Source organism: Spea bombifrons, chromosome 7 (assembly GCF_027358695.1).
Source record: "Spea bombifrons isolate aSpeBom1 chromosome 7, aSpeBom1.2.pri, whole genome shotgun sequence".
Taxonomy (NCBI): Eukaryota; Metazoa; Chordata; class Amphibia; order Anura; family Pelobatidae; genus Spea; species Spea bombifrons.
The window spans coordinates 25,539,224-25,550,148 of NC_071093.1; positions in this window are offsets into that span (position 1 = coordinate 25,539,224).

A 10,925-nucleotide genomic window follows, 5' to 3' on the forward strand; every position below is an offset into this window, starting at 1 on the left:
CCAGATGTAAAAGTTCCAAGTTAAAAAGTCCGCACTTCCTAAATGTGGCGTTTTACCTCCCAAACAACCTGACAAACCCACTGTACTCTTGGTCTTATTTGAAAGTGCCATATACCAGGAGCTGTAAATCCATACCTGAAGCGCAATTTTGGCGATAAAAAAACACAAAATAAGTTACTACCACAAAGTTTGACAAAGTGTGGTAGTAGAATTAGTGCATGGAAAGGGTTAAAATACCAGCATTTGAAATAACTTGAGGTGTCTAGTTTTCAAAAATATATGGTTTGATGGGGTAAATTGCATTGGCCGGCTTCAAAGATACCCGAAATAGCACATGGGGCAGAATTACCAGATTTGGAAAAAAATGGTTTTGAAATAGCAAAACGCTACTTTTACTTATTACCCAATAACTTGCAGAAAAAAAGCAAAAAAAGCAAATCCATAGCACAATTCGAGAGGGCCCCCGAAAATGTCTTTTATGAATGAGTTTTCGGCAGTGGGTAAAGGTTGCCTCAGAGATGGGGTGAACAGGGGCTTTTATTATACAATCTGGCTAAGATTGTATTCAGTCATGATTACTTGGTTGATATGTTATAGTCAGGCCCGGACTGGCCATCGGGCACAGCGGGCATTTGCCCGGCGGGCCAGGCCAGTCTAGCTGTAACTTTGTGACCACATGACCCGGGTCCCAGGCAACGTGAATAGAAACGCTCTTATTTTTTTATTTTGACGCGGAGGAGACAGAGTCTCTACCTCCGTCGTGGTGCCAGCATTTCATGCTGAGTGCTGGGATATGAATTCATATTCTGGCACTCAGCAGTGAAGCAGTGCGCACTGTGGCAGAGCAGGGTGACGAAGGCCTGCACTCACACCACAGGACTTCAAGGTAAGTGAACTACAAAGGGGGGGGGTAGATAGTGGGTAGGAGAGGTGGGTAGGGTAGATAGTGGGTGGGGGAGAGGGTAGATAGTGGGCGGGGGAGGGGAGAGGGTAGATAGTGGGTAGGGGAGGGAGAGGTGGTAGAAAGTGATAAGGGAGGCAGAGGGGGTAGATAGAAAGGGGGACAGAGGGTAGAAAGTGTATAAGGGAGGGAGAGGGGGTAGATAGTGAGAAAGAGGGTAAGAATATTGAAATAAGTGTGAATGAGTGAGTATGAATTAATGTGTGGATGAATTGTCTGAATGAGGGAGAGAATTAATGAATTGGGCAGAATGTACTAATGAATATGTGTAAATGATTTGTGTGAATGTGTGAGAGAATAAATGATTGTGTGAATGAATTATGTGAATGAAAGTGTGAATTAGTGAGTGACTCTAAAAGTGTTTGTGTGTATCAGGTGTATAATTGTGGCAGTTTCTTTAATATTATTTAAAATGGCACAAGCAGGGTGTTGGAGCCATGGGGACCAACATGGCACAGGTAGGGTGTTAATGTGTTGATCTATAGCTGCTATCGGCATCAGGGTCTAATATTTATATATATATCGGCAGGGGCTAATATTAATATATATGGGCAGCAGGGTCTAATATTAATACATATCGGCAGCGGGGTCTAATATTAAAGAAACTGCCAGTTCAGCTGTTATTTTGAAATCATATTTCAATTTCAAGAGATAAATACTTATTATGTAGTTAAAAATGCATGTCTAATGTGTATATGTGATGGGGCCATCACATAAATCAATAATAAAGGGAGGGGCTTGCTGGGGGCATCAATACAAATAGCAGTGGCTGGAGGAGATCATACAAGGGCACCACATTAATCTATACTAAAAAGGTGCTGGCTGAGGCATCAATACACAAGGGACAAAAACACTAAGGGGGTATCAACAAAAATGCAGTGTGGAAAATCCATCCTGGTGTAGATGTCTGTGTCGTAGATTGTGTCCTGCTGTTTGTGTGTTTTTGGTTATCAGTATAGCAGAGCCCGTCCAGGTGTGTGTGTATGGGTGCCCACCCGACAAAGAGTCACTATTTCGGGGTGATCCTGAGGGAACAGCGTCAATCCCAGGGTATCAATGGAGAGCTCAGGGTCCGAAGAGGTTATGATTCAAAAAGCGACGTGATCTGACGTCGGGACCCTGACCAACATCCCTGGAAACTTCCCCGGGAATAGTCTGCGTGGTAGCCGGACCAGAGTTTCATAGCCGCGCCTGTAACTGGTAATAGACAGGCAGGACTGGCAGCATAGTGCAGGGCCAAGACAGGAACCAGACACAGGCAACAGAGGTAGGGGCAAACTCCAAAACAGGTAGCATAGTCAGAGGTCAAGAACAGAAGCAGGCAAGATAAACATGAACAAGCCGAAGATCAAAACCACAGAATCAAATACAACAGATAACCAGAGCCCAGAGTACTAAGAAAGAAACTCTTTGACAGGCAGTGGGTGGTCAGCTAATGTGTCCTGAAATTGCCCCAGAATGAAAAAACGCCTTCAGGTGATTATTGGGAAGGACAGAATTAAAGGAGTATCATTTTAATTAGCTCAATCCACTGTTTGGATTCCGAGTGGCCATTGTAGATGTATCGTGCGCATTGGAAAGTAAAAGATACCAGTCGGCCACCATAGTTGTGGCTCGGCATCTCGGAGGAATGGCTACATCCGTAGCAGCAAGAGCAGCAGCAGCAGGTAAGTGGGTTACAGCAGCTGGGTAAACCTCGATCCAAAAGATTGGTAATAAAACTAGGGATCATGAACGAGCTCCCTCTATGCAACCGCCACCTAGTGTTGCTTTTTTCTAACTGCTAAATAGATTCTATGTGTCCTGAGTATAGAAATACCTAATGTTGTTATGTTTTTTTGCTTTTTTATGCAAGTTATTGGGTAATAAGTTTGTTTTGCTATTTCAAAACCATTTAATTCTGAAAACTAAAACCCCCAAGGTATTTCAAAAGCTGGTATTTTAACCCCTTCTATGCACTAATTCTACTACCAGCCTTTGTCAAACTTTGTGATAGTAATTTATTTTGTGTTTCTTATCACACAAATTGTACTTCAGGTATGGATATACAGCTCCTGGTATATGTCACAGCCAAACAACATCTCCTAAGTACAGTGACCCCCCCCCATGCATTGTAAAATGCCATGTTTGGGAAGGGCACATTTTCTGCCACCATATCCTATTTCAGACATCTTTGAAGCCGGTAAGTTAAATTTACCCCATCAAACCTATAGGTTTGATATATTTATTTACCCCCTAGGGTATTTCAAATGCTGGTATTTAACCCCTTCAATGCACTAATTTTACCAAAAGTCTTTGTCAAAATTTGGTGGTATTCTTTGTGGGTTTTTTTCACAGACATTGTACTTCAGGTACAAATTTACCACTTCTGTTATAAGCCACTGTCAAAAAACACCCCAATATATGTTCAGCAACAGCTCTGGAGTACAGTAATACTGTCTCGTTCTTTGGGTGCTAAAAGGCCACATTTGGGAAGTGCGCTTTTTTCTATTTTGGTCAGTCTGTGCCTATGCCCTATCTTTGAACCCGGCCACTCCCATTTACCCCATCAAAACATTTTTTTTAGGGTAAATCAATGTTTATTAAGCATTTTTTCGGAGAAATCCAACAAAGGGAGGGGGGTACAGAAATAAAAAGGGGGGGGGACACGGATGAGGGTACAGTCCAAATCCATCACAACATATGCAGTAAGAAAAAATATGCAGCATGAAGGGTATATATTCGGGAACAACACATCTGGGTCAGCAGCATGACAACGGAAACACGATGGACCAATCAAAATTGGTAACCAGAGAAGTGACACCGTCGTGGCCCGTGACACAACAGGATGTAGTATGTGTGAAGGGCTCCGAGTGGAGCGGGGCCGACGAGTCCGGTAAACTATAGAGGCGGGGACAGCCAGGGGCCAGCCCCACATGGGAGGCGAAAAGCGACCGACATCGGAGGGAAGTCGGGGCTTGGGTACAGCACAGTGGATGAGGCACCTCGAGCAACCGGAAAGAAGGTACCAACGCGGTATCGTGACGGACCGGGAAGAGGACAATAAGACAAAGGATCCAGGAAGGGGAAAGGTGGGACTACGGAGCAGGTGTGGCCGCCAGGTGAGGGCGGACCTCGGGGCCCGATAGGTATTGCACCCAATGATACCAGGGACGAAGATGTTTTTCAGACCTGTCGTCCACCGAGCACATCAGTTCCTCAAGGATACGTCTCCGCTCCACCTGCAGGATCCACTCCCGAATCGAGGGCGGGGCAGGGTCACCCCAATGCAGGGGGATTATAGATTTGGCCGCCACCAGGAGATGACGGAGTATCGTAGACTTGTACCAAGAGACAGGATAGGGCATATGCAGCAATAGGAGGAACTCGGGGGTGAACGGCAGCTATCTGTCAGTAAGAGCTTGGGCAGTGGAATGGACTGTGGTCCAAAAAGAGAGCATCCGAGGGCAAGACCACCATAAGTGAAGGATCGAACACGGGGAAGCCCCACATCTCCAGCATTCATCCCGTATGTCGGGATTGTATCGGGCTAACGTGGACGGAGGACGGTACCAACCGGCCAAGAGCTTATAGGACATCTCCTGGTCCCTGTTATTGATGGAGCAGTGGTGAGTGAGGATCTTATGCCATTGCCCCTCTGTAAGGGACAGATTCAGTGAACTCTCCCATCTCCCTACATGGGGCAGAGTAGCGGGGTAAACAGCGGGCAGGTGAAGTCCATAAAGCAAAGACACACCGTGAGCCGGAGTCTCGTCCCGCACACAATGATTCTCGAAGACAGTAAGGTCCCGGAAGATCTCATGTTTACGGACCAGAGTCCGAAACAAGTTGCCCAGCTGGGCATAGTGGAACCAGTCAAGAGGGGCCGGCGGATCAGCAGCCACCAGGTCTCCCAACGGCTTCAAGCCACGGGAGGACAAGAATGCCCGAATCCCGGACACCCCCCTAGCCGCCACCTCAGGGAAGAGGTCTACTCCCAACCCCGGGGCAGGGTTGTCACGGATCGGTGTAAGTGGGGAAGGAATGGTGGAGATGGTGGTAGCGCGGAGCAAGGAGTGCCACACCCTGAGCGTCGCGGAGACAAAAGGGTGAGAAGCAGCAACACGACGGGCACAGGCAGCGGTGAGCCAGGGCAAAGAACTTGTCGGAACAGAAAGCGAAGCACTCTCAGCCCCCACCCATAGCTTATGCCGCACCCCACATGACCATTCAAGGACACGCAGAAGGTGACAGGCCCGATAGTATGTGCGGGGGCAGGGCGGGGGCAGGGCAGAGCCAGGCCACCCCTGTCCTTCGGCAGGACAAGCACACTATGTTTAATCCGTGGGGAGCCACGACCCCAAACGAATCGAAGGAAGAGAGTGCGAAGTGTGGAGAAAAAGGAAAGTGGTACGCGAATGGGAAGGGTCTGAAACAAATAGAGAAGCCGGGGCATAGCATTCATTTTGATTGAGTTAATCCTTCCCACCCAGGAGATAGTGAGCCGAGACCATCGAGCAAGGTCAGTGCACAACGGAGAAAGAATAGGCAGGAAGTTTATAGGGAAAAGTTGGGAGAAGTCTGCAGACGGCCAAACACCAAGATAAGGCAATTTTGCATCACACCAACGGAACGGGAACGCGGCCGCGTGCAAAACGCTCTCCGGCGCGGGAACATCTACCCCCAGAATTTCAGATTTTGCCATATTAATTTTGAAATTAGAGAGGGAACCATAGAGATCCAGTTCCTTCAAGATGGATGGCAGAGACAACCGGGTCCGCGAGATGGAAAAAAGAAGGTCGTCGGCATAGCCCAGGATCTTATGTTGAGTGTTGCCAACCGGTATGCCAGTGATGTCAGGATTCAGTCGGATAGCTTGTAGAAGAGGCTCGAGGGTGAGCACAAACAGTAACGGAGACAGGGGGCAGCCCTGCCGGGTGCCATTACGAATGGGAAAAGAGTCCGACAAGAGCCCATTGATCCGAAGCCGTGCCGAAGGAGCAGAGTACAGCGAGCGGACCCAAGAGAGGTAGCCTGCCCCAAAGCCCATGTGTTCGAGAGTGGTCAACAGAAAGGTCCAATCCACGCGATCGAACGCCTTCTCGGCATCCGTGGAGAGGAAGGCCGAGGGTATGGAAGAGGACCTTGCCAAATGCATTAGGTTGAGGGCGCGGATAGTGCAGTGCCTCTCGGCCAGGGACAAAGCCCGATTGGTCCGGGTGTACCAAGGCGGGAAGAAAAGTCTTCAGTCTGTTCGCCAAGATTTTAGCGAACAGCTTGACATCCGCGTTAAGCAGGGAGATCAGGCGGTAGCTGCCGCAATGTTCCGGATCCTTGCCCTCCTTTGGGATAAGAGTAATGGATGCCAAAGTGGAGTGCGGGTGTATCCGGCCGCCATCCAGAATAGAATTAAAGGCATCCACAAAATGCTGGCCAAGCTGTTCGTGGAAACGGGAATAATATTTCAGGGGGAATCTCCCAGACCGAGAGGATTTGATAGCAAAGGAAAAGTCTGCGAGAGAGATAGGAGCATCCAGGCCTGCTGCAGCCTCAGTCGGTAGACGCCGAGTCAGGGTGCGCGAGAGGTAGTCGCGGATGAGCGGGACCCAAGAGGGTGAATCCCCCCTATGAGTGGGGAGGTTGTAGAGGTCAGTAAAATATTTGAGGAAGCCGGCCGAAATGTCCTAATGGAGGAGACGCACTACTCCATCTGAGGAACGAATCTTGGGGATATAGGTGAGGCGGCGGGAGTTCTGAAGAGCCCGCGCCAGAAATTTACCCGACTTATCCCCGTGCTCATGAAAAAGGGCCCTATTCCATAAATAGGATCTGTGGTATCTGGCATTCAAAAGAGAGGCCAGCTCTTTCCGAAGCAACAATAAACGTTGCAGGTGCTCTCCAAAGATTCCTTATGGGCGCGTTCCGCGGCTGCTATTTGGGCACAGAGAGACGAGACCGACAAGCCCTCCGCCTTTTTACGTTGTGAGCAGAGACTGATAAGGCGCCCCCTCAAAACACATTTATGGGCCTCCCATACAGTGAGGCGGGGGGGTATCACCCGTGAGGTTATCACGGAAATATTGGGAGATCGCGTCGGCCGTGTCCGCGCAGACACTGGCATCCGCCAGGAGAGACTCGTTGAATCGCCAAGTGCGCTCGGAAGAACGAAGGAGGGGAGAGCCAATGGAAACAGTCAGATGGGCGTGATCAGACCACGTGGTCAAGCCTATGCGGGCTCTGCGTAACAGGGCGGCATGGTGGTACGGGAGGAAGAAATAGTCGATTCGGGAGTAGGAGCCATGAGGTGCAGAGAAGAACATGTAGTCCCGGTCAGCCGGGTGGAGGGCCCTCCAGCAATCAACGAGACGATACTGGGAGAGGAGGGAGAGGATCTTGCGCAATACATGTGTAGGGGAACGGGAGGTGCCAGTTGAGGTGTCAAAAGATGGGTGGAGGGCGATATTGAAATCGCCGCCCAGCACCAGGACACCGTCGCTAAAGTCGTTGAGACGACCGAGGGCGGTCCGCAGGGCAACATGTTGGCCCCGGTTGGGCAGGTAGAGGTTAGCGAAGGTATAAGTCTGGGTAGCAATGAGACACTTAAGAAACAGGAAGCGGCCACCGGGGTCCGCCAACACGGCCAGCTCCCGGAAAGGTACAGATTTTAATAACAGGATGGCGACACCCTTGGTTTTGGAGCCCGAGGTATTGCTAAAGAAGCCTGTGGGGTAATAATGGTTGGACAGACGGGGCGCAGAACCCTCGAAAGTGTGTCTCCTGGATAAAGGCCACATCAACCCGCTCCCGCCGTAGGTCACAGAGTAAATGGGAACGCTTCTCCGGGATATTCAGTCCTCGGGCATTAAGGGAGAGAAATGTGAGCGGTCTCTCGGGCGGGGGAAAAAAAAAAACAAAAAAACATAATAACAAGGAAACACATACATAAATAAAAACAGAAATGGTGCACGAGGAACCAGCCAAGGGAGGCAGGAAGGCGAGGTCAACCGGACATGAGAGGCCAAAGGATGCGGTACAATACAGATTAAATGCATTGAAATAGCAGAACCATAAGGCATGAACAGGTGGTAAATAAGTAACTACAGTAGGTCAGAGCGCTGACAAACCCATGATGGATGAGCGGCGCAGCATAATAGAACCCCAGGAAAAATAGAATGGACCGTAGGAGAACCCCAGAGGGGCCATAAGCGGGTTAGAGCAAGGGCAGGTGTGCAGCCCGAAAGCAAGCGCACCCCCCAGCCAAGAGTCGGTGGGGTGTAGTGTGTGTCAGGTAAGTCAGTACAGGTAAGCGTGTCTGGGTGTGTCAGTGTATGTGAGTGTGGCCAGGGAGCGGGTGCACATAGGCAGGTCAGCAGCCACCATCACGAAGACGGCGTGGACAAGAGGGACTTGTGGTGTGAGGACCGCAACCCGTCATGTTGGGAGAGCAACAACCTCAAGCAGACCGTGTGAAGGGCATATGCACAAAAAAAAACAAAAAAAAAACATGATGGCGTGTGGAGCCGGATACACGAATGCAGGCACGCGCGTCCGGACGTACCAGAGCATGGAAATGTGTGCGAATGTAAATTATAGAAAGGACGTAACCTGCTCCGTCACCCGTCTTATATGTGAAGTAGGTATCTGGTACACAGTGAAGACGGCCACAGTGCGGTTTGGACCAGTGTCCAACGAGGGCGGGCAAGGCTGCCACCCATAGGCTCCGCGAGGGGCCAATCGCCGCCGACAGAATTTCGGCGCAAGAGGACACACCCCGGGCGCCCCCCCATTGTAGAGCATTATGTGCCAACCATAATACTACAGGGCCGCCACGACGCGGAGGCGGCAACCACGAGCAAGTATCGGTAAGGATACCGTAGCACGCACGTGTAATAATAAAATAAAATTGAAAAAAAATAAATAAATAAACCCCGCAGCATAGAGCGCAACCAGGGTGAGCACCGGGTCCCACCAGTGTCGGAGCGAACAGAGGTTAGAACAAGCAAACGAATAAAAAGGCCAACAGACCGGAAACACAGTAACCGGCCAACCCCCGGCACACACACAAGCGTACGGGGGGGGGGCACACATTAATAAGGATACCGACGGGGGCGTTCAGAGCGCCTGGGCTGGCGGGACGGCATTGGTCTGGAGGGTTCCGCATCAGGGTCGAGGCCCAGAAGGGACCAGTCTGGTATGGTGAGGTCCGAAAGTCCCAGGGCGGATAAGACCGCAGGAAGGTCACGGTAGTAGCGCACATGGTGGGAGGTAGTGCCATGCCTGATAGTAAGCGATACGGGATGCGCAGCCTGCTCAGCTCCGATGTGAGAGGGCGTAGAATCCACCGCGCCTGGAGAGTGAGATCCGAGAGATCCTGGTAGAAGGTGATAGTGCGGCCCTGGTAGGGCCAGGAGCCGACCTCACGCGCCCTTGCCATAATGGCTTCTTTCATGGAGAAATCCACGAAGTGGCAAATGATATCTCGGGGCGGGCTTGCTGCGTTACCTCGGGGCGGGCTTGCTGCCTTACCTCGGGGCCTTAGGGCCCGATGCGCTCTGTCCACCTCCCGCGATGAATCCACTTGGCGGCCCATGAGGTTGGTGAAGAGGGCCGTGAGCAGGTCAGGTAGGCCCTCCTCAGAGTCGCCCTCAGGCACTCCGCGTATGCGGAGGTCCTCGAGGCGACGTCGGAGGGAGATCAAGAGCCGGTGATGGTGGTCAGTAGTACGCTGGGTAAGTAGAGTGGCCTGATGTTGCGAGATCGTAGTATCCTCCAGGGTTGTCACCCGGCGCTCCAACATGGAGAGGTCGGTGCGTAAGGCCGCTACTTCGTCACGGACGACCTGTCTCAGCTCCACGATGAGGTTCGAGAAGTCTGTTCTCCACGGCGCAGAGGAAAAATTTTGCAGTGCCTCAGACGTGGGAGGAGGGCGAGGTAGCAGAGGAGCAGGCTGAGGATCGTCAGCTGAAGACATACTGGCAGGGGAACCTGCCTCGTGGTCCTGAGAGGCCTGTGAGGCCAGGTCTGCCGGAGTGTGGAAATAGTCTCGCAGGGAGGCAGAGACTGGCCGAGTCCGACCACCCGGGGTGGAGGGGTCCGAGGTAGGCTTCTTATTGCGACCCATAACAGCACGTGTATGCGTTTTCTGCAAAAATCTGGCGAGCGATGGCGGAGCTAGTCAGTTAAGCAGCCATCTTCCCTGAAGGTCGGGCACGCCCCCCAAACCATTTTTTTTTTAAAGTAGACACCCCATGGGTATTTGAAATGCCAGTATTTCGATGTCAGGATTTTTGGGAAAATACAGCGCTAATTTTAGCACTTGCTCATAAAAATAAAACTTTATTTTAGGACTTTTTTTTACATTTTGCTGGAACTGGATGGTTCCCCTGATGGTGACATCACTGCATGATTATTTTTAAATGTTACTTTTAAAAAAAAAAAATGTAAAAATATTTTACTAATCACATTGCGATTAGAAATCTGGGCTCTGTTGACAGTACCTATATTCAACTTGCAAGTGGAGCCAGAGTTCTCAGGAAGGTCTGGAGAAACCCTCTTGGAAACTTGTTTATTTTTTTAAAAGATGTGCGCCCTGGGTTCGATGTCACTGAATGCCTCGCAATTAAGGCATTTCAGCGACACCACTGAAGCTTTTTAAAACTCTTTTAAAAGGGGTGTATGCCGCCATACAGTGTATGGGGGACATTGCCGCCCAGGGGAGGGGCCAGACGTGGCCCCTGGTGCCAATCTCTGTGTTACTTACCGTTTTTGTGTGACTCATTTATTTTATGAGGGTTTTCTGTCTTTTGGGGCAGAGCACCAGACCCCCTACCAATCTGCCTGAAGTCCATTTTCCAAGCTCGGAACCCTAGCGGTTCCCAGCCGCCGTACAGTTCCACGAATCTGCGGCTAGCAGGGAGGAGTCCATTTTCCAAGCTTGGGACCTCTGTAATAGACACATACTGACATTATATCGGAGCCACTGCAA